This window comes from Pelobates fuscus, chromosome 2, assembly GCF_036172605.1.
Source record: "Pelobates fuscus isolate aPelFus1 chromosome 2, aPelFus1.pri, whole genome shotgun sequence".
NCBI lineage: Eukaryota > Metazoa > Chordata > Amphibia > Anura > Pelobatidae > Pelobates > Pelobates fuscus.
In genome coordinates, this window is record NC_086318.1 from 288,141,981 (window position 1) to 288,160,162 (window position 18,182).

Genomic DNA, 18,182 nt, shown 5'->3' on the forward strand with positions numbered 1-18,182 from the left:
GCATTATGATGTCATAATCAGACCACTTTTTTCCCTATCCAGAAGCGTCTTGTATTTTGTCGCAACCAGAGTTTGATATTCTACCAACATTAGCGAGATCGCATTCTCTTAATTTCACTTACGGCCATACCAGTCTGAAAATGCCTGATCTCGTCAGATCTCGGAAGCCATCCAGACTTGGGCCTGGTTAGTACTTGTATGGGAGACCAACTAGGAACCTCAGGTGCTGTAAGCTTTTGTTTATTTCTTTTTTGCATTATGATGTCATAATGAGACCACTTTTTTCCCTATGTGAGACCAACTAGGAACCTCAGGTGCCGTAAGCTTTTGTTTATTTCTTTTTTGCATTATGATGTCATAATCAGACCACTTTTTTCCCTATCCAGAAGCGTCTTGTCTTTTGTCGCAACCAGAGTTTGATATTCTACCAACATTAGCGAGATCGCATTCTCTTAATTTCCCTTACGGCCATACCAGTCTGAAAATGCCAGATCTCGGAAGCCATCCAGACTCGGGCCTGGTTAGTACTTGTATGGGAGACCAACTAGGAACCTCAGGTGCTGTAAGCTTTTGTTTATTTCTTTTTTGCATTATGATGTCATAATCAGACCACTTTTTTCCCTATGGGAGACCAACTAGGAACCTCAGGTGCCGTAAGCTTTTGTTTATTTCTTTTTTGCATTATGATGTCATAATCAGACCACTTTTTTCCCTATCCAGAAGCGTCTTGTCATTTGTCGCAACCAGAGTTTGATATTCTACCAACATTAGCGAGATCGCATTCTCTTAATTTCACTTACGGCCATACCAGTCTGAAAATGCCTGATCTTGTCAGATCTCGGAAGCCATCCAGACTCGGGTCTGGTTAGTACTTGTATGGGAGACCAACTAGGAACCTCAGGTGCCGTAAGCTTTTGTTTATTTCTTTTTTGCATTATGATGTCATAATCAGACCACTTTTTTCCCTATCCAGAAGCGTCTTGTCTTTTGTCGCAACCAGAGTTTGATATTCTACCAACATTAGCGAGATCGCATTCTCTTAACTTCACTTACGGCCATACCAGTCTGAAAATGCCTGATCTCGTCAGATCTCGGAAGCCATCCAGACTCGGGCCTGGTTAGTACTTGTATGGGAGACCAACGAGGAACCTCAGGTGCCGTAAGCTTTTGTTTATTTCTTTTTTGCATTATGATGTCATAATCAGACCACTTTTTTCCCTATGGGAGACCAACTAGGAACCTCAGGTGCCGTAAGCTTTTGTTTATTTATTTTTTGCATTATGATGTCATAATCAGACCACTTTTTTCCCTATCCAGAAGCGTCTTGTCTTTTGTCACAACCAGAGTTTGATATTCTATCAACATTAGCGAGATCGCATTCACTTAATTTCACTTACGGCCATACCAGTCTGAAAATGCCTGATCTCGTCAGATCTCGGAAGCCATCCAGACTTGGGCCTGGTTAGTACTTGTATGGGAGACCAACTAGGAACCTCAGGTGCTGTAAGCTTTTGTTTATTTCTTTTTTGCATTATGATGTCATAATCAGACCACTTTTTTCCCTATGGGAGACCAACTAGGAACCTCAGGTGCCGAAAGCTTTTGTTTATTTCTTTTTTGCATTATGATGTCATAATCAGACCACTTTTTTCCCTATCCAGAAGCGTCTTGTCTTTTGTCGCAACCAGAGTTTGATATTCTACCAACATTAGCGAGATCGCATTCTCTTAATTTCCCTTACGGCCATACCAGTCTGAAAATGCCAGATCTCGGAAGCCATCCAGACTCGGGCCTGGTTAGTACTTGTATGGGAGACCAACTAGGAACCTCAGGTGCCGTAAGCTTTTGTTTATTTCTTTTTTGCATTATGATGTCATAATCAGACCACTTTTTTCCCTATCCAGAAGCGTCTTGTCTTTTGTCGCAACCAGAGTTTGATATTCTACCAACATTAGCGAGATCGCATTCTCTTAATTTCACATACGGCAATACCAGTCTGAAAATTCCTGATCTTGTCAGATTTCGGAAGCCATCCAGACATGGTCCTGGTTAGTACTTGTATGGGAGACCAACTAGGAACCTCAGGTGCCGTAAGCTTTTGTTTATTTCTTTTTTGCATTATGATGTCATAATCAGACCACTTTTTTCCCTATCCAGAAGCGTCTTGTATTTTGTCGCAACCAGAGTTTGATATTCTACCAACATTAGCGAGATCGCATTCTCTTAATTTCACTTACGGCCATACCAGTCTGAACATGCCTGATCTCGTCAGATCTCGGAAGCCATCCAGACTTGGGCCTGGTTAGTACTTGTATGGGAGACCAACTAGGAACCTCAGGTGCCGTAAGCTTTTGTTTATTTTTTTTTTGCATTATGATGTCATAATCAGACCACTTTTTTCCCTATCCAGAAGCGTCTTGTCTTTTGTCGCAACCAGAGTTTGATATTCTACCAACATTAGCGAGATCGCATTCTCTTAATTTCACTTACGGCCATACCAGTCTGAAAATGCCTGATCTCGTCAGATCTCGGATGCCATCCAGACTTGGGCCTGGTTAGTACTTGTATGGGAGACCAACTAGGAACCTCAGTTGCCGTAAGCTTTTGTTTATTTCTTTTTTGCATTATGATGTCATAACCAGACCACTTTTTTCCCTATCCAGAAGCGTCTTGTCTTTTGTCGCAACCAGAGTTTGATATTCTACCAATATTAGCGAGATCGCATTCTCTTAATTTTACTTACGGCCATACCAGTCTGAAAATGCCTGATCTCGTCAGATCTCGGAAGCCATCCAGACTCAGGCCTGGTCTGTATTTGTATGGGAGAACAACTAGGAACCTCAGGTGCAGTAAGCTTTTGTTTATTTCTTTTTTGCATTATGATGTCATAATCAGACCACATTTTTTCCCTATCCAGAAGCGTCTTGTCTTTTGTCGCAACCAGAGTTTGATATTCTACCAACATTAGCGAGATTGCATTCTCTTAATTTCACTTACGGCCATACCAGTCTGAAAATGCCTGATCTCATCAGATCTCGGAAGCCATCCAGACACGGGCCTGGTTAGTACTTGTATGGGAGACCAACTAGGAACCTCGGGTGCCGTAAGCTTTTGTTTATTTCTTTTTTTCATTATGATGTCATAATCAGACCATTTTTTTCCCTATCCAGAAACGTCTTGTCTTTTGTCGCAACCAGAGTTTGATATTCTACCAATATTAGCGAGATCGCATTCTCTTAACTTTACTTACGGCCATACCAGTCTGAAAATGCCTGATCTTGTCAGATCTCGGAAGCCATCCAGACTCGGGCCTGGTTAGTACTTGTATGGGAGACCAACTAGGAACCTCAGGTGCAGTAAGCTTTTGTTTATTTCTTTTTTGCATTATGATGTCATAATCAGACCACTTTTTTCCCTATCCAGAAGCGTCTTGTCTTTTGTCGCAACCAGAGTTTGATATTCTACCAACATTAGCGAGATCGCATTCTCTTAATTTAACTTACGGCCATACCAGTCTGAAAATGTCAGATCTCGGAAGCCATCCAGACTTGGGCCTGGTTAGTACTTGTATGGGAGACCAACTAGGAACCTCAGGTGCCGTAAGCTTTTGTTTATTTCTATTTTGCATTATGATGTCATAATCAGACCACTTTTTTCCCTATCCAGAAGCGTCTTGTCTTTTGTCGCAACCAGAGTTTGATATTCTACCAACATTAGCGAGATCGCATTCTTTTAATTTACATTACAGCCATACCAGTCTGAAAATGCCTGATCTCGTCAGATCTCGGAAGCCATCCAGACTCGGGCCTGGTTAGTATTTGTATGGGAGACCAACTAGGAACCTCAGGTGCCGTAAGCTTTTGTTTATTTCTTTTTTGCATTATGATGTCATAATCAGACCACTTTTTTCCCTATCCAGAAGCGTCTTGTCTTTTGTCGCAACCAGAGTTTGATATTCTACCAACATTAGCGAGATCGCATTCTCTTAATTTACCTTACGGCCATACCAGTCTGAAAATGCCTGATCTCGTCAGATCTCGGAAGCCATCCAGACTCGGGCCTGGTTAGTACTTGTATGGGAGACCAACTAGGAACCTAAGGTGCCGTAAGCTTTTGTTTATTTCTTTTTTGCATTATGATGTCATAATGAGACCACTTTTTTCCCTATCCAGAAGCGTCTTGTCTTTTGTCGCAACCAGAGTTTGATATTCTACCAACATTAGCGAGATCGCATTCTCTTAATTTTACTTACGGCCATACCAGTCTGAAAATGCCTGATCTCGTCAGATCTCGGAAGCCATCCAGACTCGGGCCTGGTTAGTATTTGTATGGGAGACCAACTAGGAACCTCAGGTGCAGTAAGATTTTGTTTATTTCTTTTTTGCATTATGATGTCATAATCAGACCACTTTTTTTCCCTATCCAGAAGCGTCTTGTCTTTTGTCGCAACCAGAGTTTGATATTCTACCAACATTAGCGAGATCGCATTCTCTTAATTTCCCTTACGGCCATACCAGTCTGAAAATGCCAGATCTCGGAAGCCATCCAGACTCGGGCCTGGTTAGTACTTGTATGGGAGACCAACTAGGAACCTCAGGTGCCGTAAGCTTTTGTTTATTTCTTTTTTGCATTATGATGTCATAATCAGACCACTTTTTTCCCTATCCAGAAGCGTCTTGTCTTTTGTCGCAACCAGAGTTTGATATTCTACCAACATTAGCGAGATCGCATTCTTTTAATTTCACTTACGGCCATACCAGTCTGAAAATGGCTTATCTCGTCAGATCTCGGAAGCCATCCAGACTTGGGCCTGGTTAGTACTTGTATGGGAGACCAACTAGGAACCTCAGGTGCCGTAAGCTTTTGTTTATTTTTTTTTGCATTATGATGTCATAATTAGACCACTTTTTTCCCTATCCAGAAGCGTCTTGTCTTTTGTCGAAACCAGAGTTTGATATTCTACCAACATTAGCGAGATCGCATTCTCTTAATTTCACTTACGGCCATACCAGTCTGAAAATGCCTGATCTCGTCAGATCTCGGATGCCATCCAGACTTGGGCCTGGTTAGTACTTGTATGGGAGACCAACTAGGAACCTCAGTTGCCGTAAGCTTTTGTTTATTTCTTTTTTGTATTATGATGTCATAACCAGACCACTTTTTTCCCTATCCAGAAGCGTCTTGTCTTTTGTCGCAACCAGAGTTTGATATTCTACCAACATTAGCGAGATCGCATTCTCTTAATTTCACTTACGGCCATACCAGTCTGAAAATGCCTGATCTCATCAGATCTCGGAAGCCATCCAGACACGGGCCTGGTTAGTACATGTATGGGAGACCAACTAGGAACCTCAGGTGCCGTAAGCATTTGTTTATTTCTTTTTTTCATTATGATGTCATAATCAGACCACTTTTTTCCCTATCCAGAAGCGTCTTGTCTTTTGTCGCAACCAGAGTTTGATATTCTACCAACATTAGCGAGATCGCATTCTCTTAATTTTACTTACGGCCATACCAGTCTGAAAATGCCTGATCTCGTCAGATCTCGGAAGCCATCCAGACTCAGGCCTGGTTAGTATTTATATGGGAGACCAACTAGGAACCTCAAGTGCAGTAAGCTTTTGTTTATTTCTTTTTTGCATTATGATGTCATAATCAGACCACTTTTTTCCCTATCCAGAAGCGTCTTGTCTTTTGTCGCAACCAGAGTTTGATATTCTACCAACATTAGCGAGATCGCATTCTCTTAATTTCACTTACGGCCATACCAGTCTGAAAATGCCTGATCTCATTAGATCTCGGAAGCCATCCAGACACGGGCCTGGTTAGTACTTGTATGGGAGACCAACTAGGAACCTCAGGTGCCGTAAGCTTTTGTTTATTTCTTTTTTTCATTATGATGTCATAATCAGACCACTTTTTTCCCTATCCAGAAACGTCTTGTCTTTTGTCGCAACCAGAGTTTGATATTCTACCAATATTAGCGAGATCGCATTCTCTTAATTTTACTTACGGCTATACCAGTCTGAAAATGCCTGATCTCGTCAGATCTCGGAAGCCATCCAGACTCAGGCCTGGTCTGTATTTGTATGGGAGAACAACTAGGAACCTCAGGTGCAGTAAGCTTTTGTTTATTTCTTTTTTGCATTATGATGTCATAATCAGACCACATTTTTTCCCTATCCAGAAGCGTCTTGTCTTTTGTCGCAACCAGAGTTTGATATTCTACCAACATTAGCGAGATTGCATTCTCTTAATTTCACTTACGGCCATACCAGTCTGAAAATGCCTGATCTCATCAGATCTCGGAAGCCATCCAGACACGGGCCTGGTTAGTACTTGTATGGGAGACCAACTAGGAACCTCAGGTGCCGTAAGCTTTTGTTTATTTCTTTTTTTCATTATGATGTCATAATCAGACCACTTTTTTCCCTATCCAGAAACGTCTTGTCTTTTGTCGCAACCAGAGTTTGATATTCTACCAATATTAGCGAGATCGCATTCTCTTAATTTTACTTACGGCCATACCAGTCTGAAAATGCCTGATCTCGTCAGATCTCGGAAGCCATCCAGACTCGGGCCTGGTTAGTACTTGTATGGGAGACCAACTAGGAACCTCAGGTGCAGTAAGCTTTTGTTTATTTCTTTTTTGCATTATGATGTCATAATCAGACCACTTTTTTCCCTATCCAGAAGCGTCTTGTCTTTTGTCGCAACCAGAGTTTGATATTCTACCAACATTAGCGAGATCGCATTCTCTTAATTTAACTTACGGCCATACCAGTCTGAAAATGTCAGATCTCGGAAGCCATCCAGACTTGGGCCTGGTTAGTACTTGTATGGGAGACCAACTAGGAACCTCAGGTGCCGTAAGCTTTTGTTTATTTCTATTTTGCATTATGATGTCATAATCAGACCACTTTTTTCCCTATCCAGAAGCGTCTTGTCTTTTGTCGCAACCAGAGTTTGATATTCTACCAACATTAGCGAGATCGCATTCTCTTAATTTACCTTACAGCCATACCAGTCTGAAAATGCCTGATCTCGTCAGATCTCGGAAGCCATCCAGACTCGGGCCTGGTTAGTATTTGTATGGGAGACCAACTAGGAACCTCAGGTGCCGTAAGCTTTTGTTTATTTCTTTTTTGCATTATGATGTCATAATCAGACCACTTTTTTCCCTATCCAGAAGCGTCTTGTCTTTTGTCGCAACCAGAGTTTGATATTCTACCAACATTAGCGAGATCGCATTCTCTTAATTTACCTTACGGCCATACCAGTCTGAAAATGCCTGATCTCGTCAGATCTCGGAAGCCATCCAGACTCGGGCCTGGTTAGTACTTGTATGGGAGACCAACTAGGAACCTAAGGTGCCGTAAGCTTTTGTTTATTTCTTTTTTGCATTATGATGTCATAATGAGACCACTTTTTTCCCTATCCAGAAGCGTCTTGTCTTTTGTCGCAACCAGAGTTTGATATTCTACCAACATTAGCGAGATCGCATTCTCTTAATTTTACTTACGGCCATATCAGTCTGAAAATGCCTGATCTCGTCAGATCTCGGAAGCCATCCAGACTCGGGCCTGGTTAGTATTTGTATGGGAGACCAACTAGGAACCTCAGGTGCAGTAAGATTTTGTTTATTTCTTTTTTGCATTATGATGTCATAATCAGACCACTTTTTTTCCCTATCCAGAAGCGTCTTGTCTTTTGTCGCAACCAGAGTTTGATATTCTACCAACATTAGCGAGATCGCATTCTCTTAATTTCCCTTACGGCCATACCAGTCTGAAAATGCCAGATCTCGGAAGCCATCCAGACTCGGGCCTGGTTAGTACTTGTATGGGAGACCAACTAGGAACCTCAGGTGCCGTAAGCTTTTGTTTATTTCTTTTTTGCATTATGATGTCATAATCAGACCACTTTTTTCCCTATCCAGAAGCGTCTTGTCTTTTGTCGCAACCAGAGTTTGATATTCTACCAACATTAGCGAGATCGCATTCTTTTAATTTCACTTACGGCCATACCAGTCTGAAAATGGCTTATCTCGTCAGATCTCGGAAGCCATCCAGACTTGGGCCTGGTTAGTACTTGTATGGGAGACCAACTAGGAACCTCAGGTGCCGTAAGCTTTTGTTTATTTTTTTTTGCATTATGATGTCATAATTAGACCACTTTTTTCCCTATCCAGAAGCGTCTTGTCTTTTGTCGAAACCAGAGTTTGATATTCTACCAACATTAGCGAGATCGCATTCTCTTAATTTCACTTACGGCCATACCAGTCTGAAAATGCCTGATCTCGTCAGATCTCGGATGCCATCCAGACTTGGGCCTGGTTAGTACTTGTATGGGAGACCAACTAGGAACCTCAGTTGCCGTAAGCTTTTGTTTATTTCTTTTTTGCATTATGATGTCATAACCAGACCACTTTTTTCCCTATCCAGAAGCGTCTTGTCTTTTGTCGCAACCAGAGTTTGATATTCTACCAACATTAGCGAGATCGCATTCTCTTAATTTCACTTACGGCCATACCAGTCTGAAAATGCCTGATCTCATCAGATCTCGGAAGCCATCCAGACACGGGCCTGGTTAGTACTTGTATGGGAGACCAACTAGGAACCTCAGGTGCCGTAAGCTTTTGTTTATTTCTTTTTTTCATTATGATGTCATAATCAGACCACTTTTTTCCCTATCCAGAAGCGTCTTGTCTTTTGTCGCAACCAGAGTTTGATATTCTACCAACATTAGCGAGATCGCATTCTCTTAATTTTACTTACGGCCATACCAGTCTGAAAATGCCTGATCTCGTCAGATCTCGGAAGCCATCCAGACTCAGGCCTGGTTAGTATTTATATGGGAGACCAACTAGGAACCTCAAGTGCAGTAAGCTTTTGTTTATTTCTTTTTTGCATTATGATGTCATAATCAGACCACTTTTTTCCCTATCCAGAAGCGTCTTGTCTTTTGTCGCAACCAGAGTTTGATATTCTACCAACATTAGCGAGATCGCATTCACTTAATTTCACTTACGGCCATACCAGTCTGAAAATGCCTGATCTCATTAGATCTCGGAAGCCATCCAGACACGGGCCTGGTTAGTACTTGTATGGGAGACCAACTAGGAACCTCAGGTGCCGTAAGCTTTTGTTTATTTCTTTTTTTCATTATGATGTCATAATCAGACCACTTTTTCCCCTATCCAGAAACGTCTTGTCTTTTGTCGCAACCAGAGTTTGATATTCTACCAACATTAGCGAGATCGCATTCTCTTAATTTACCTTACAGCCATACCAGTCTGAAAATGCCTGATCTCGTCAGATCTCGGAAGCCATCCAGACTCGGGCCTGGTTAGTATTTGTATGGGAGACCAACTAGGAACCTCAGGTGCCGTAAGCTTTTGTTTATTTCTTTTTTGCATTATGATGTCATAATCAGACCACTTTTTTCCCTATCCAGAAGCGTCTTGTCTTTTGTCGCAACCAGAGTTTGATATTCTACCAACATTAGCGAGATCGCATTCTCTTAATTTACCTTACGGCCATACCAGTCTGAAAATGCCTGATCTCGTCAGATCTCGGAAGCCATCCAGACTCGGGCCTGGTTAGTACTTGTATGGGAGACCAACTAGGAACCTAAGGTGCCGTAAGCTTTTGTTTATTTCTTTTTTGCATTATGATGTCATAATGAGACCACTTTTTTCCCTATCCAGAAGCGTCTTGTCTTTTGTCGCAACCAGAGTTTGATATTCTACCAACATTAGCGAGATCGCATTCTCTTAATTTTACTTACGGCCATACCAGTCTGAAAATGCCTGATCTCGTCAGATCTCGGAAGCCATCCAGACTCGGGCCTGGTTAGTATTTGTATGGGAGACCAACTAGGAACCTCAGGTGCAGTAAGATTTTGTTTATTTCTTTTTTGCATTATGATGTCATAATCAGACCACTTTTTTTCCCTATCCAGAAGCGTCTTGTCTTTTGTCGCAACCAGAGTTTGATATTCTACCAACATTAGCGAGATCGCATTCTCTTAATTTCCCTTACGGCCATACCAGTCTGAAAATGCCAGATCTCGGAAGCCATCCAGACTCGGGCCTGGTTAGTACTTGTATGGGAGACCAACTAGGAACCTCAGGTGCCGTAAGCTTTTGTTTATTTCTTTTTTGCATTATGATGTCATAATCAGACCACTTTTTTCCCTATCCAGAAGCGTCTTGTCTTTTGTCGCAACCAGAGTTTGATATTCTACCAACATTAGCGAGATCGCATTCTTTTAATTTCACTTACGGCCATACCAGTCTGAAAATGGCTTATCTTGTCAGATCTCGGAAGCCATCCAGACTTGGGCCTGGTTAGTACTTGTATGGGAGACCAACTAGGAACCTCAGGTGCCGTAAGCTTTTGTTTATTTTTTTTTGCATTATGATGTCATAATTAGACCACTTTTTTCCCTATCCAGAAGCGTCTTGTCTTTTGTCGCAACCAGAGTTTGATATTCTACCAACATTAGCGAGATCGCATTCTCTTAATTTTACTTACGGCCATACCAGTCTGAAAATGCCTGATCTCGTCAGATCTCGGAAGCCATCCAGACTCGGGCCTGGTTAGTATTTGTATGGGAGACCAACTAGGAACCTCAGGTGCAGTAAGATTTTGTTTATTTCTTTTTTGCATTATGATGTCATAATCAGACCACTTTTTTTCCCTATCCAGAAGCGTCTTGTCTTTTGTCGCAACCAGAGTTTGATATTCTACCAACATTAGCGAGATCGCATTCTCTTAATTTCCCTTACGGCCATACCAGTCTGAAAATGCCAGATCTCGGAAGCCATCCAGACTCGGGCCTGGTTAGTACTTGTATGGGAGACCAACTAGGAACCTCAGGTGCCGTAAGCTTTTGTTTATTTCTTTTTTGCATTATGATGTCATAATCAGACCACTTTTTTCCCTATCCAGAAGCGTCTTGTCTTTTGTCGCAACCAGAGTTTGATATTCTACCAACATTAGCGAGATCGCATTCTTTTAATTTCACTTACGGCCATACCAGTCTGAAAATGGCTTATCTTGTCAGATCTCGGAAGCCATCCAGACTTGGGCCTGGTTAGTACTTGTATGGGAGACCAACTAGGAACCTCAGGTGCCGTAAGCTTTTGTTTATTTTTTTTTGCATTATGATGTCATAATTAGACCACTTTTTTCCCTATCCAGAAGCGTCTTGTCTTTTGTCGAAACCAGAGTTTGATATTCTACCAACATTAGCGAGATCGCATTCTCTTAATTTCACTTACGGCCATACCAGTCTGAAAATGCCTGATCTCGTCAGATCTCGGATGCCATCCAGACTTGGGCCTGGTTAGTACTTGTATGGGAGACCAACTAGGAACCTCAGTTGCCGTAAGCTTTTGTTTATTTCTTTTTTGTATTATGATGTCATAACCAGACCACTTTTTTCCCTATCCAGAAGCGTCTTGTCTTTTGTCGCAACCAGAGTTTGATATTCTACCAACATTAGCGAGATCGCATTCTCTTAATTTCACTTACGGCCATACCAGTCTGAAAATGCCTGATCTCATCAGATCTCGGAAGCCATCCAGACACGGGCCTGGTTAGTACATGTATGGGAGACCAACTAGGAACCTCAGGTGCCGTAAGCTTTTGTTTAATTATTTTTTTCATTATGATGTCATAATCAGACCACTTTTTTCCCTATCCAGAAGCGTCTTGTCTTTTGTCGCAACCAGAGTTTGATATTCTACCAACATTAGCGAGATCGCATTCTCTTAATTTTACTTACGGCCATACCAGTCTGAAAATGCCTGATCTCGTCACATCTCGGAAGCCATCCAGACTCAGGCCTGGTTAGTATTTATATGGGAGACCAACTAGGAACCTCAAGTGCAGTAAGCTTTTGTTTATTTCTTTTTTGCATTATGATGTCATAATCAGACCACTTTTTTCCCTATCCAGAAGCGTCTTGTCTTTTGTCGCAACCAGAGTTTGATATTCTACCAACATTAGCGAGATCGCATTCACTTAATTTCACTTACGGCCATACCAGTCTGAAAATGCTAGATCTCGGAAGCCATCCAGACACGGGCCTGGTTAGTACTTGTATGGGAGACCAACTAGGAACCTCAGGTGCCGTAAGCTTTTGTTTATTTCTTTTTTTCATTATGATGTCATAATCAGACCACTTTTTTCCCTATCCAGAAACGTCTTGTCTTTTGTCGCAACCAGAGTTTGATATTCTACCAATATTAGCGAGATCGCATTCTCTTAATTTTACTTACGGCTATACCAGTCTGAAAATGCCTGATCTCGTCAGATCTCGGAAGCCATCCAGACTCGGGCCTGGTTAGTACTTGTATGGGAGACCAACTAGGAACCTCAGGTGCCGTAAGCTTTTGTTTATTTCTTTTTTGCATTATGATGTCATAATCAGACCACTTTTTTCCCTATCCAGAAGTGTCTTGTCTTTTGTCGCAACCAGAGTTTGATATTCTACCAACATTAGCGAGATCGCATTCTCTTAATTTAACTTACGGCCATACCAGTCTGAAAATGTCAGATCTCGGAAGCCATCCAGACTTGGGCCTGGTTAGTACTTGTATGGGAGACCAACTAGGAACCTCAGGTGCCGTAAGCTTTTGTTTATTTCTATTTTGCATTATGATGTCATAATCAGACCACTTTTTTCCCTATGGGAGACCAACTAGGAACCTCAGGTGCCGTAAGCTTTTGTTTATTTCTTTTTTGCATTATGATGTCATAATCAGACCACTTTTTTCCCTATCCAGAAGCGTCTTGTCTTTTGTCGCAACCAGAGTTTGATATTCTACCAACATTAGCGAGATCGCATTCTCTTAATTTACCTTACGGCCATACCAGTCTGAAAATGCCTGATCTCGTCAGATCTCGGAAGCCATCCAGACTCGGGCCTGGTTAGTACTTGTATGGGAGACCAACTAGGAACCTAAGGTGCCGTAAGCTTTTGTTTATTTCTTTTTTGCATTATGATGTCATAATCAGACCACTTTTTTCCCTATCCAGAAGCGTCTTGTCTTTTGTCGCAACCAGAGTTTGATATTCTACCAACATTAGCGAGATCGCATTCTCTTAATTTTACTTACGGCCATACCAGTCTGAAAATGCCTGATCTCGTCAGATCTCGGAAGCCATCCAGACTCGGGCCTGGTTAGTATTTGTATGGGAGACCAACTAGGAACCTCAGGTGCAGTAAGATTTTGTTTATTTCTTTTTTGCATTATGATGTCATAATTAGACCACTTTTTTCCCTATCCAGAAGCGTCTTGTCTTTTGTCGCAACCAGAGTTTGATATTCTACCAACATTAGCGAGATCGCATTCTCTTAATTTCACTTACGGCCATACCAGTCTGAAAATGCCTGATCTCATCAGATCTCGGAAGCGATCCAGACACGGGCCTGGTTAGTACTTGTATGGGAGACCAACTAGGAACCTCAGGTGCCGTAAGCTTTTGTTTATTTCTTTTTTTCATTATGATGTCATAATCAGACCACTTTTTTCCCTATCCAGAAACGTCTTGTCTTTTGTCGCAACCAGAGTTTGATATTCTACCAATATTAGCGAGATCGCATTCTCTTAATTTTACTTACGGCCATACCAGTCTGAAAATGCCAGATCTCGGAAGCCATCCAGACTCGGGCCTGGTTAGTACTTGTATGGGAGACCAACTAGGAACCTCAGGTGCCGTAAGCTTTTGTTTATTTCTTTTTTGCATTATGATGTCATAATCAGACCACTTTTTTCCCTATCCAGAAGCGTCTTGTCTTTTGTCGCAACCAGAGTTTGATATTCTACCAACATTAGCGAGATCGCATTCTCTTAATTTCACTTACGGCCATACCAGTCTGAAAATGCCTGATCTCATCAGATCTCGGAAGCCATCCAGACTCGGGCCTAGTTAGTACTTGTATGGGATACCAACTAGGAACCTCAGGTGCCGTAAGCTTTTGTTTATTTCTTTTTTGCATTATGATGTCATAATCAGACCACTTTTTTCCCTATCCAGAAGCGTCTTGTCTTTTGTCGCAACCAGAGTTTGATATTCTACCAACATTAGCGAGATCGCATTCTCTTAATTTCATTTACGGCCATACCAGTCTGAAAATTCCTGATATCGTCAGATGTCGGAAGCCATCCAGACTCGGGCCTGGTTAGTACTTGTATGGGAGACCAACTAGGAACCTCAGGTGCCGTAAGCTTTTGTTTATTTCTTTTTTGCATTATGATGTCATAATCAGACCACTTTTTTCCCTATGGGAGACCAACTAGGAACCTCAGGTGCCGTAAGCTTTTGTTTATTTCTTTTTTGCATTATGATGTCATAATCAGACCACTTTTTTCCCTATCCAGAAGCGTCTTGTCTTTTGTCGCAACCAGAGTTTGATATTCTACCAACATTAGCGAGATCACATTCTCTTAATTTACCTTACGGCCATACCAGTCTGAAAATGCCTGATCTCGTCAGATCTCGGAAGCCATCTAGACTCGGGCCTGGTTAGTACTTGTATGGGAGACCAACTAGGAACCTAAGGTGCCGTAAGCTTTTGTTTATTTCTTTTTTGCTTTATGATGTCATAATCAGACCACTTTTTTCCCTATCCAGAAGCGTCTTGTCTTTTGTCGCAACCAGAGTTTGATATTCTACCAACATTAGCGAGATCGCATTCTCTTAATTTTATTTACGGCCATACCAGTCTGAAAATGCCTGATCTCGTCAGATCTCGGAAGCCATCCAGACTCGGGCCTGGTTAGTATTTGTATGGGAGACCAACTAGGAACCTCAGGTGCAGTAAGATTTTGTTTATTTCTTTTTTGCATTATGATGTCATAATCAGACCACTTTTTTCCCTATCCAGAAGCGTCTTGTCTTTTGTCGCAACCAGAGTTTGATATTCTACCAACATTAGCGAGATCGCATTCTCTTAATTTCACTTATGGCCATACCAGTCTGAAAATGCCTGATCTCATCAGATCTCGGAAGCCATCCAGACACGGGCCTGGTTAGTACTTGTATGGGAGACCAACTAGGAACCTCAGGTGCCGTAAGCTTTTGTTTATTTCTTTTTTTCATTATGATGTCATAATCAGACAACTTTTTTCCCTATCCAGAAACGTCTTGTCTTTTGTCGCAACCAGAGTTTGATATTCTACCAATATTAGCGAGATCGCATTCTCTTAATTTTACTTACGGCCATACCAGTCTGAAAATGCCAGATCTCGGAAGCCATCCAGACTCGGGCCTGGTTAGTACTTGTATGGGAGACCAACTAGGAACCTCAGGTGCCGTAAGCTTTTGTTTATTTCTTTTTTGCATTATGATGTCATAATCAGACCACTTTTTTCCCTATCCAGAAGCGTCTTGTCTTTTGTCGCAACCAGAGTTTGATATTCTACCAACATTAGCGAAATCGCATTCTCTTAATTTCACATACGGCAATACCAGTCTGAAAATGCCTGATCTCGTCAGATCTCGGAAGCCATCCAGACTTGGGCCTGGTTCGTACTTGTATGGGAGACCAACTAGGAACCTCAGGTGTCGTAAGCTTTTGTTTATTTCTTTTTTGCATTATGATGTCATAATCAGACCACTTTTTTCCCTATCCAGAAGCGTCTTGTCTTTTGTCGCAACCAGAGTTTGATATTCTACCAACATTAGCGAGATCGCATTCTCTTAATTTCACTTACGGCCATACCAGTCTGAAAATGCCTGATCTCGTCAGATCTCGGAAGCCATCCAGACTTGGGCCTAGTTAGAACTTGTATGGGAGACCAACTAGGAACCTCAGGTGCCGTAAGCTTTTGTTTATTTTTTTTTTGCATTATGATGTCATAATCAGACCACTTTTTTCCCTATCCAGAAGCGTCTTGTCTTTTGTCGCAACCAGAGTTTGATATTCTACCAACATTAGCGAGATCGCATTCTCTTAATTTCACTTACGGCCATACCAGTCTGAAAATGCCTGATCTTGTCAGATCTCGGAAGCCATCCAGACTTGGGCCTGGTTCGTACTTGTATGGGAGACCAACTAGGAACCTCAGGTGTCGTAAGCTTTTGTTTATTTCTTTTTTGCATTATGATGTCATAATCAGACCACTTTTTTCCCTATCCAGAAGCGTCTTGTCTTTTGTCGCAACCAGAGTTTGATATTCTACCAACATTAGCGAGATCGCATTCTCTTAATTTCAATTACGGCCATACCAGTCTGAAAATGCCTGATCTCGTCAGATCTCGGAAGCCATCCAGACTTGGGCCTAGTTAGTACTTGTATGGGAGACCAACTAGGAACCTCAGGTGCCGTAAGCTTTTGTTTATTTTTTTTTTGCATTATGATGTCATAATCAGACCACTTTTTTCCCTATCCAGAAGCGTCTTGTCTTTTGTCGCAACCAGAGTTTGATATTCTACCAACATTAGCGAGATCGCATTCTCTTAATTTCACTTACGGCCATACCAGTCTGAAAATGCCTGATCTCGTCAGATCTCGGATGCCATCCAGACTTGGTCCTGGTTAGTACTTGTATGGGAGACCAACTAGGAACCTCAGTTGCCGTAAGCTTTTGTTTATTTCTTTTTTGCATTATGATGTCATAACCAGACCACTTTTTTCCCTATCCAGAAGCGTCTTGTCTTTTGTCGCAACCAGAGTTTGATATTCTACCAACATTAGCGAGATCGCATTCTCTTAATTTCACTTACGGCCATACCAGTCTGAAAATGCCTGATCTCGTCAGATCTCGAAAGCCATCCAGACTCTGACCTGGTTAGTACTTGTATGGGAGACCAACTAGGAACCTCAGGTGCCGTAAGCTTTTGTTTATTTCTTTTTTGCATTATGATGTCATAATCAGACCACTTTTTTCCCTATCCAGAAGCGTCTTGTCTTTTGTCGCAACCAGAGTTTGATATTCTACCAACATTAGCGAGATCGCATTCTCTTAATTTTACTTACGGCCATACCAGTCTGAAAATGCCTGATCTCGTCAGATCTCGGAAGCCATCCAGACTCGGGCCTGGTTAGTATTTGTATGGGAGACCAACTAGGAACCTCAGGTGCAGTAAGCTTTTGTTTATTTCTTTTTTGCATTATGATGTCATAATCAGACCACTTTTTTCCCTATCCAGAAGCGTCTTGTCTTTTGTCGCAACCAGAGTTTGATATTCTACCAACATTAGCGAGATCGCATTCTCTTAATTTCACTTACGGCCATACCAGTCTGAAAATGCTTGATCTCGTCAGATCTCGAAAGCCATCCAGACTCTGGCCTGGTTAGTACTTGTATGGGAGACCAACTAGGAACCTCAGGTGCCGTAAGCTTTTGTTTATTTCTTTTTTGCATTATGATGTCATAATCAGACCACTTTTTTCCCTATCCAGAAGCGTCTTGTCTTTTGTCGCAACCAGAGTTTGATATTCTACCAACATTAGCGAGATCGCATTCTCTTAATTTTACTTACGGCCATACCAGTCTGAAAATGCCTGATCTCGTCAGATCTCGGAAGCCATCCAGACTCGGGCCTGGTTAGTATTTGTATGGGAGACCAACTAGGAACCTCAGGTGCAGTAAGCTTTTGTTTATTTCTTTTTTGCATTATGATGTCATAATCAGACCACTTTTTTCCCTATCCAGAAGCGTCTTGTCTTTTGTCGCAACCAGAGTTTGATATTCTACCAACATTAGCGAGATCGCATTCTCTTAATTTCACTTACGGCCATACCAGTCTGAAGATGCCTGATCTCATCAGATCTCGGAATCCATCCAGACACGGGCCTGGTTAGTACTTGTATGGGAGACCAACTAGGAACCTCAGGTGCCGTAAGCTTTTGTTTATTTCTTTTTTCCATTATGATGTCATAATCAGACCACTTTTTTCCCTAACCAGAAACGTCTTGTCTTTTGTCGCAACCAGAGTTTGATATTCTACCAATATTAGCGAGATCGCATTCTCTTAATTTTACTTACGGCCATACCAGTCTGAAAATGCCTGATCTCGTCAGATCTCGGAAGCCATCCAGACTCGGGCCTGCTTAGTACTTGTATGGGAGACCAACTAGGAACCTCAGGTGCCGTAAGCTTTTGTTTATTTCTTTTTTGCATTATGATGTCATAATCAGACCACTTTTTTCCCTATCCAGAA

The 18,182-nt window shown here is 41.7% G+C and overlaps 52 pseudogenes; all 52 read left to right on the top strand.

The window, feature by feature from the left end:
• Positions 1 to 116: 116 nt before the first annotated feature.
• LOC134589450 (5S ribosomal RNA) lies at positions 117 to 235 on the top strand (annotated as a pseudogene).
• Positions 236 to 794: 559 nt separating this feature from the next.
• Positions 795 to 913, top strand: LOC134598117 (5S ribosomal RNA; annotated as a pseudogene).
• Positions 914 to 1,047: 134 nt separating this feature from the next.
• Positions 1,048 to 1,166, top strand: LOC134595604 (5S ribosomal RNA; annotated as a pseudogene).
• Positions 1,167 to 1,391: 225 nt separating this feature from the next.
• LOC134589451 (5S ribosomal RNA) lies at positions 1,392 to 1,510 on the top strand (annotated as a pseudogene).
• A 721-nt stretch (positions 1,511 to 2,231) lies between these two features.
• Positions 2,232 to 2,350, top strand: LOC134594233 (5S ribosomal RNA; annotated as a pseudogene).
• A 134-nt stretch (positions 2,351 to 2,484) lies between these two features.
• LOC134587693 (5S ribosomal RNA) lies at positions 2,485 to 2,603 on the top strand (annotated as a pseudogene).
• Positions 2,604 to 2,991: 388 nt separating this feature from the next.
• Positions 2,992 to 3,110, top strand: LOC134594794 (5S ribosomal RNA; annotated as a pseudogene).
• Positions 3,111 to 3,244: 134 nt separating this feature from the next.
• LOC134588024 (5S ribosomal RNA) lies at positions 3,245 to 3,363 on the top strand (annotated as a pseudogene).
• Positions 3,364 to 3,740: 377 nt separating this feature from the next.
• On the top strand, positions 3,741 to 3,859 carry LOC134588763 (5S ribosomal RNA; annotated as a pseudogene).
• A 134-nt stretch (positions 3,860 to 3,993) lies between these two features.
• LOC134597744 (5S ribosomal RNA) lies at positions 3,994 to 4,112 on the top strand (annotated as a pseudogene).
• Positions 4,113 to 4,246: 134 nt separating this feature from the next.
• Positions 4,247 to 4,365, top strand: LOC134587900 (5S ribosomal RNA; annotated as a pseudogene).
• Positions 4,366 to 4,743: 378 nt separating this feature from the next.
• Positions 4,744 to 4,862, top strand: LOC134588377 (5S ribosomal RNA; annotated as a pseudogene).
• A 133-nt stretch (positions 4,863 to 4,995) lies between these two features.
• LOC134587694 (5S ribosomal RNA) lies at positions 4,996 to 5,114 on the top strand (annotated as a pseudogene).
• A 134-nt stretch (positions 5,115 to 5,248) lies between these two features.
• Positions 5,249 to 5,367, top strand: LOC134597047 (5S ribosomal RNA; annotated as a pseudogene).
• A 387-nt stretch (positions 5,368 to 5,754) lies between these two features.
• LOC134594787 (5S ribosomal RNA) lies at positions 5,755 to 5,873 on the top strand (annotated as a pseudogene).
• Positions 5,874 to 6,261: 388 nt separating this feature from the next.
• LOC134594279 (5S ribosomal RNA) lies at positions 6,262 to 6,380 on the top strand (annotated as a pseudogene).
• Positions 6,381 to 6,514: 134 nt separating this feature from the next.
• Positions 6,515 to 6,633, top strand: LOC134596965 (5S ribosomal RNA; annotated as a pseudogene).
• Positions 6,634 to 7,010: 377 nt separating this feature from the next.
• LOC134587982 (5S ribosomal RNA) lies at positions 7,011 to 7,129 on the top strand (annotated as a pseudogene).
• Positions 7,130 to 7,263: 134 nt separating this feature from the next.
• Positions 7,264 to 7,382, top strand: LOC134597745 (5S ribosomal RNA; annotated as a pseudogene).
• Positions 7,383 to 7,516: 134 nt separating this feature from the next.
• Positions 7,517 to 7,635, top strand: LOC134588697 (5S ribosomal RNA; annotated as a pseudogene).
• Positions 7,636 to 8,013: 378 nt separating this feature from the next.
• Positions 8,014 to 8,132, top strand: LOC134588378 (5S ribosomal RNA; annotated as a pseudogene).
• A 133-nt stretch (positions 8,133 to 8,265) lies between these two features.
• Positions 8,266 to 8,384, top strand: LOC134587695 (5S ribosomal RNA; annotated as a pseudogene).
• Positions 8,385 to 8,518: 134 nt separating this feature from the next.
• On the top strand, positions 8,519 to 8,637 carry LOC134594280 (5S ribosomal RNA; annotated as a pseudogene).
• Positions 8,638 to 9,024: 387 nt separating this feature from the next.
• Positions 9,025 to 9,143, top strand: LOC134594788 (5S ribosomal RNA; annotated as a pseudogene).
• Positions 9,144 to 9,277: 134 nt separating this feature from the next.
• LOC134587983 (5S ribosomal RNA) lies at positions 9,278 to 9,396 on the top strand (annotated as a pseudogene).
• Positions 9,397 to 9,530: 134 nt separating this feature from the next.
• Positions 9,531 to 9,649, top strand: LOC134597746 (5S ribosomal RNA; annotated as a pseudogene).
• Positions 9,650 to 9,783: 134 nt separating this feature from the next.
• Positions 9,784 to 9,902, top strand: LOC134587901 (5S ribosomal RNA; annotated as a pseudogene).
• A 378-nt stretch (positions 9,903 to 10,280) lies between these two features.
• On the top strand, positions 10,281 to 10,399 carry LOC134589076 (5S ribosomal RNA; annotated as a pseudogene).
• Positions 10,400 to 10,532: 133 nt separating this feature from the next.
• Positions 10,533 to 10,651, top strand: LOC134587902 (5S ribosomal RNA; annotated as a pseudogene).
• Positions 10,652 to 11,029: 378 nt separating this feature from the next.
• LOC134589077 (5S ribosomal RNA) lies at positions 11,030 to 11,148 on the top strand (annotated as a pseudogene).
• Positions 11,149 to 11,281: 133 nt separating this feature from the next.
• Positions 11,282 to 11,400, top strand: LOC134587696 (5S ribosomal RNA; annotated as a pseudogene).
• A 134-nt stretch (positions 11,401 to 11,534) lies between these two features.
• LOC134596590 (5S ribosomal RNA) lies at positions 11,535 to 11,653 on the top strand (annotated as a pseudogene).
• Positions 11,654 to 12,283: 630 nt separating this feature from the next.
• LOC134595013 (5S ribosomal RNA) lies at positions 12,284 to 12,402 on the top strand (annotated as a pseudogene).
• Positions 12,403 to 12,870: 468 nt separating this feature from the next.
• On the top strand, positions 12,871 to 12,989 carry LOC134597747 (5S ribosomal RNA; annotated as a pseudogene).
• Positions 12,990 to 13,123: 134 nt separating this feature from the next.
• On the top strand, positions 13,124 to 13,242 carry LOC134587904 (5S ribosomal RNA; annotated as a pseudogene).
• Positions 13,243 to 13,376: 134 nt separating this feature from the next.
• On the top strand, positions 13,377 to 13,495 carry LOC134594199 (5S ribosomal RNA; annotated as a pseudogene).
• A 377-nt stretch (positions 13,496 to 13,872) lies between these two features.
• LOC134596787 (5S ribosomal RNA) lies at positions 13,873 to 13,991 on the top strand (annotated as a pseudogene).
• Positions 13,992 to 14,125: 134 nt separating this feature from the next.
• On the top strand, positions 14,126 to 14,244 carry LOC134589013 (5S ribosomal RNA; annotated as a pseudogene).
• Positions 14,245 to 14,469: 225 nt separating this feature from the next.
• LOC134588110 (5S ribosomal RNA) lies at positions 14,470 to 14,588 on the top strand (annotated as a pseudogene).
• A 134-nt stretch (positions 14,589 to 14,722) lies between these two features.
• On the top strand, positions 14,723 to 14,841 carry LOC134588385 (5S ribosomal RNA; annotated as a pseudogene).
• A 134-nt stretch (positions 14,842 to 14,975) lies between these two features.
• Positions 14,976 to 15,094, top strand: LOC134595139 (5S ribosomal RNA; annotated as a pseudogene).
• A 377-nt stretch (positions 15,095 to 15,471) lies between these two features.
• On the top strand, positions 15,472 to 15,590 carry LOC134588273 (5S ribosomal RNA; annotated as a pseudogene).
• Positions 15,591 to 15,724: 134 nt separating this feature from the next.
• On the top strand, positions 15,725 to 15,843 carry LOC134588219 (5S ribosomal RNA; annotated as a pseudogene).
• A 134-nt stretch (positions 15,844 to 15,977) lies between these two features.
• Positions 15,978 to 16,096, top strand: LOC134587793 (5S ribosomal RNA; annotated as a pseudogene).
• A 134-nt stretch (positions 16,097 to 16,230) lies between these two features.
• LOC134597344 (5S ribosomal RNA) lies at positions 16,231 to 16,349 on the top strand (annotated as a pseudogene).
• Positions 16,350 to 16,483: 134 nt separating this feature from the next.
• LOC134588772 (5S ribosomal RNA) lies at positions 16,484 to 16,602 on the top strand (annotated as a pseudogene).
• A 134-nt stretch (positions 16,603 to 16,736) lies between these two features.
• On the top strand, positions 16,737 to 16,855 carry LOC134588557 (5S ribosomal RNA; annotated as a pseudogene).
• A 134-nt stretch (positions 16,856 to 16,989) lies between these two features.
• On the top strand, positions 16,990 to 17,108 carry LOC134587705 (5S ribosomal RNA; annotated as a pseudogene).
• Positions 17,109 to 17,242: 134 nt separating this feature from the next.
• Positions 17,243 to 17,361, top strand: LOC134597933 (5S ribosomal RNA; annotated as a pseudogene).
• A 134-nt stretch (positions 17,362 to 17,495) lies between these two features.
• Positions 17,496 to 17,614, top strand: LOC134587706 (5S ribosomal RNA; annotated as a pseudogene).
• Positions 17,615 to 17,748: 134 nt separating this feature from the next.
• LOC134597056 (5S ribosomal RNA) lies at positions 17,749 to 17,867 on the top strand (annotated as a pseudogene).
• Positions 17,868 to 18,001: 134 nt separating this feature from the next.
• On the top strand, positions 18,002 to 18,120 carry LOC134594781 (5S ribosomal RNA; annotated as a pseudogene).
• The last annotated feature ends 62 nt before the right edge of the window (positions 18,121 to 18,182 follow it).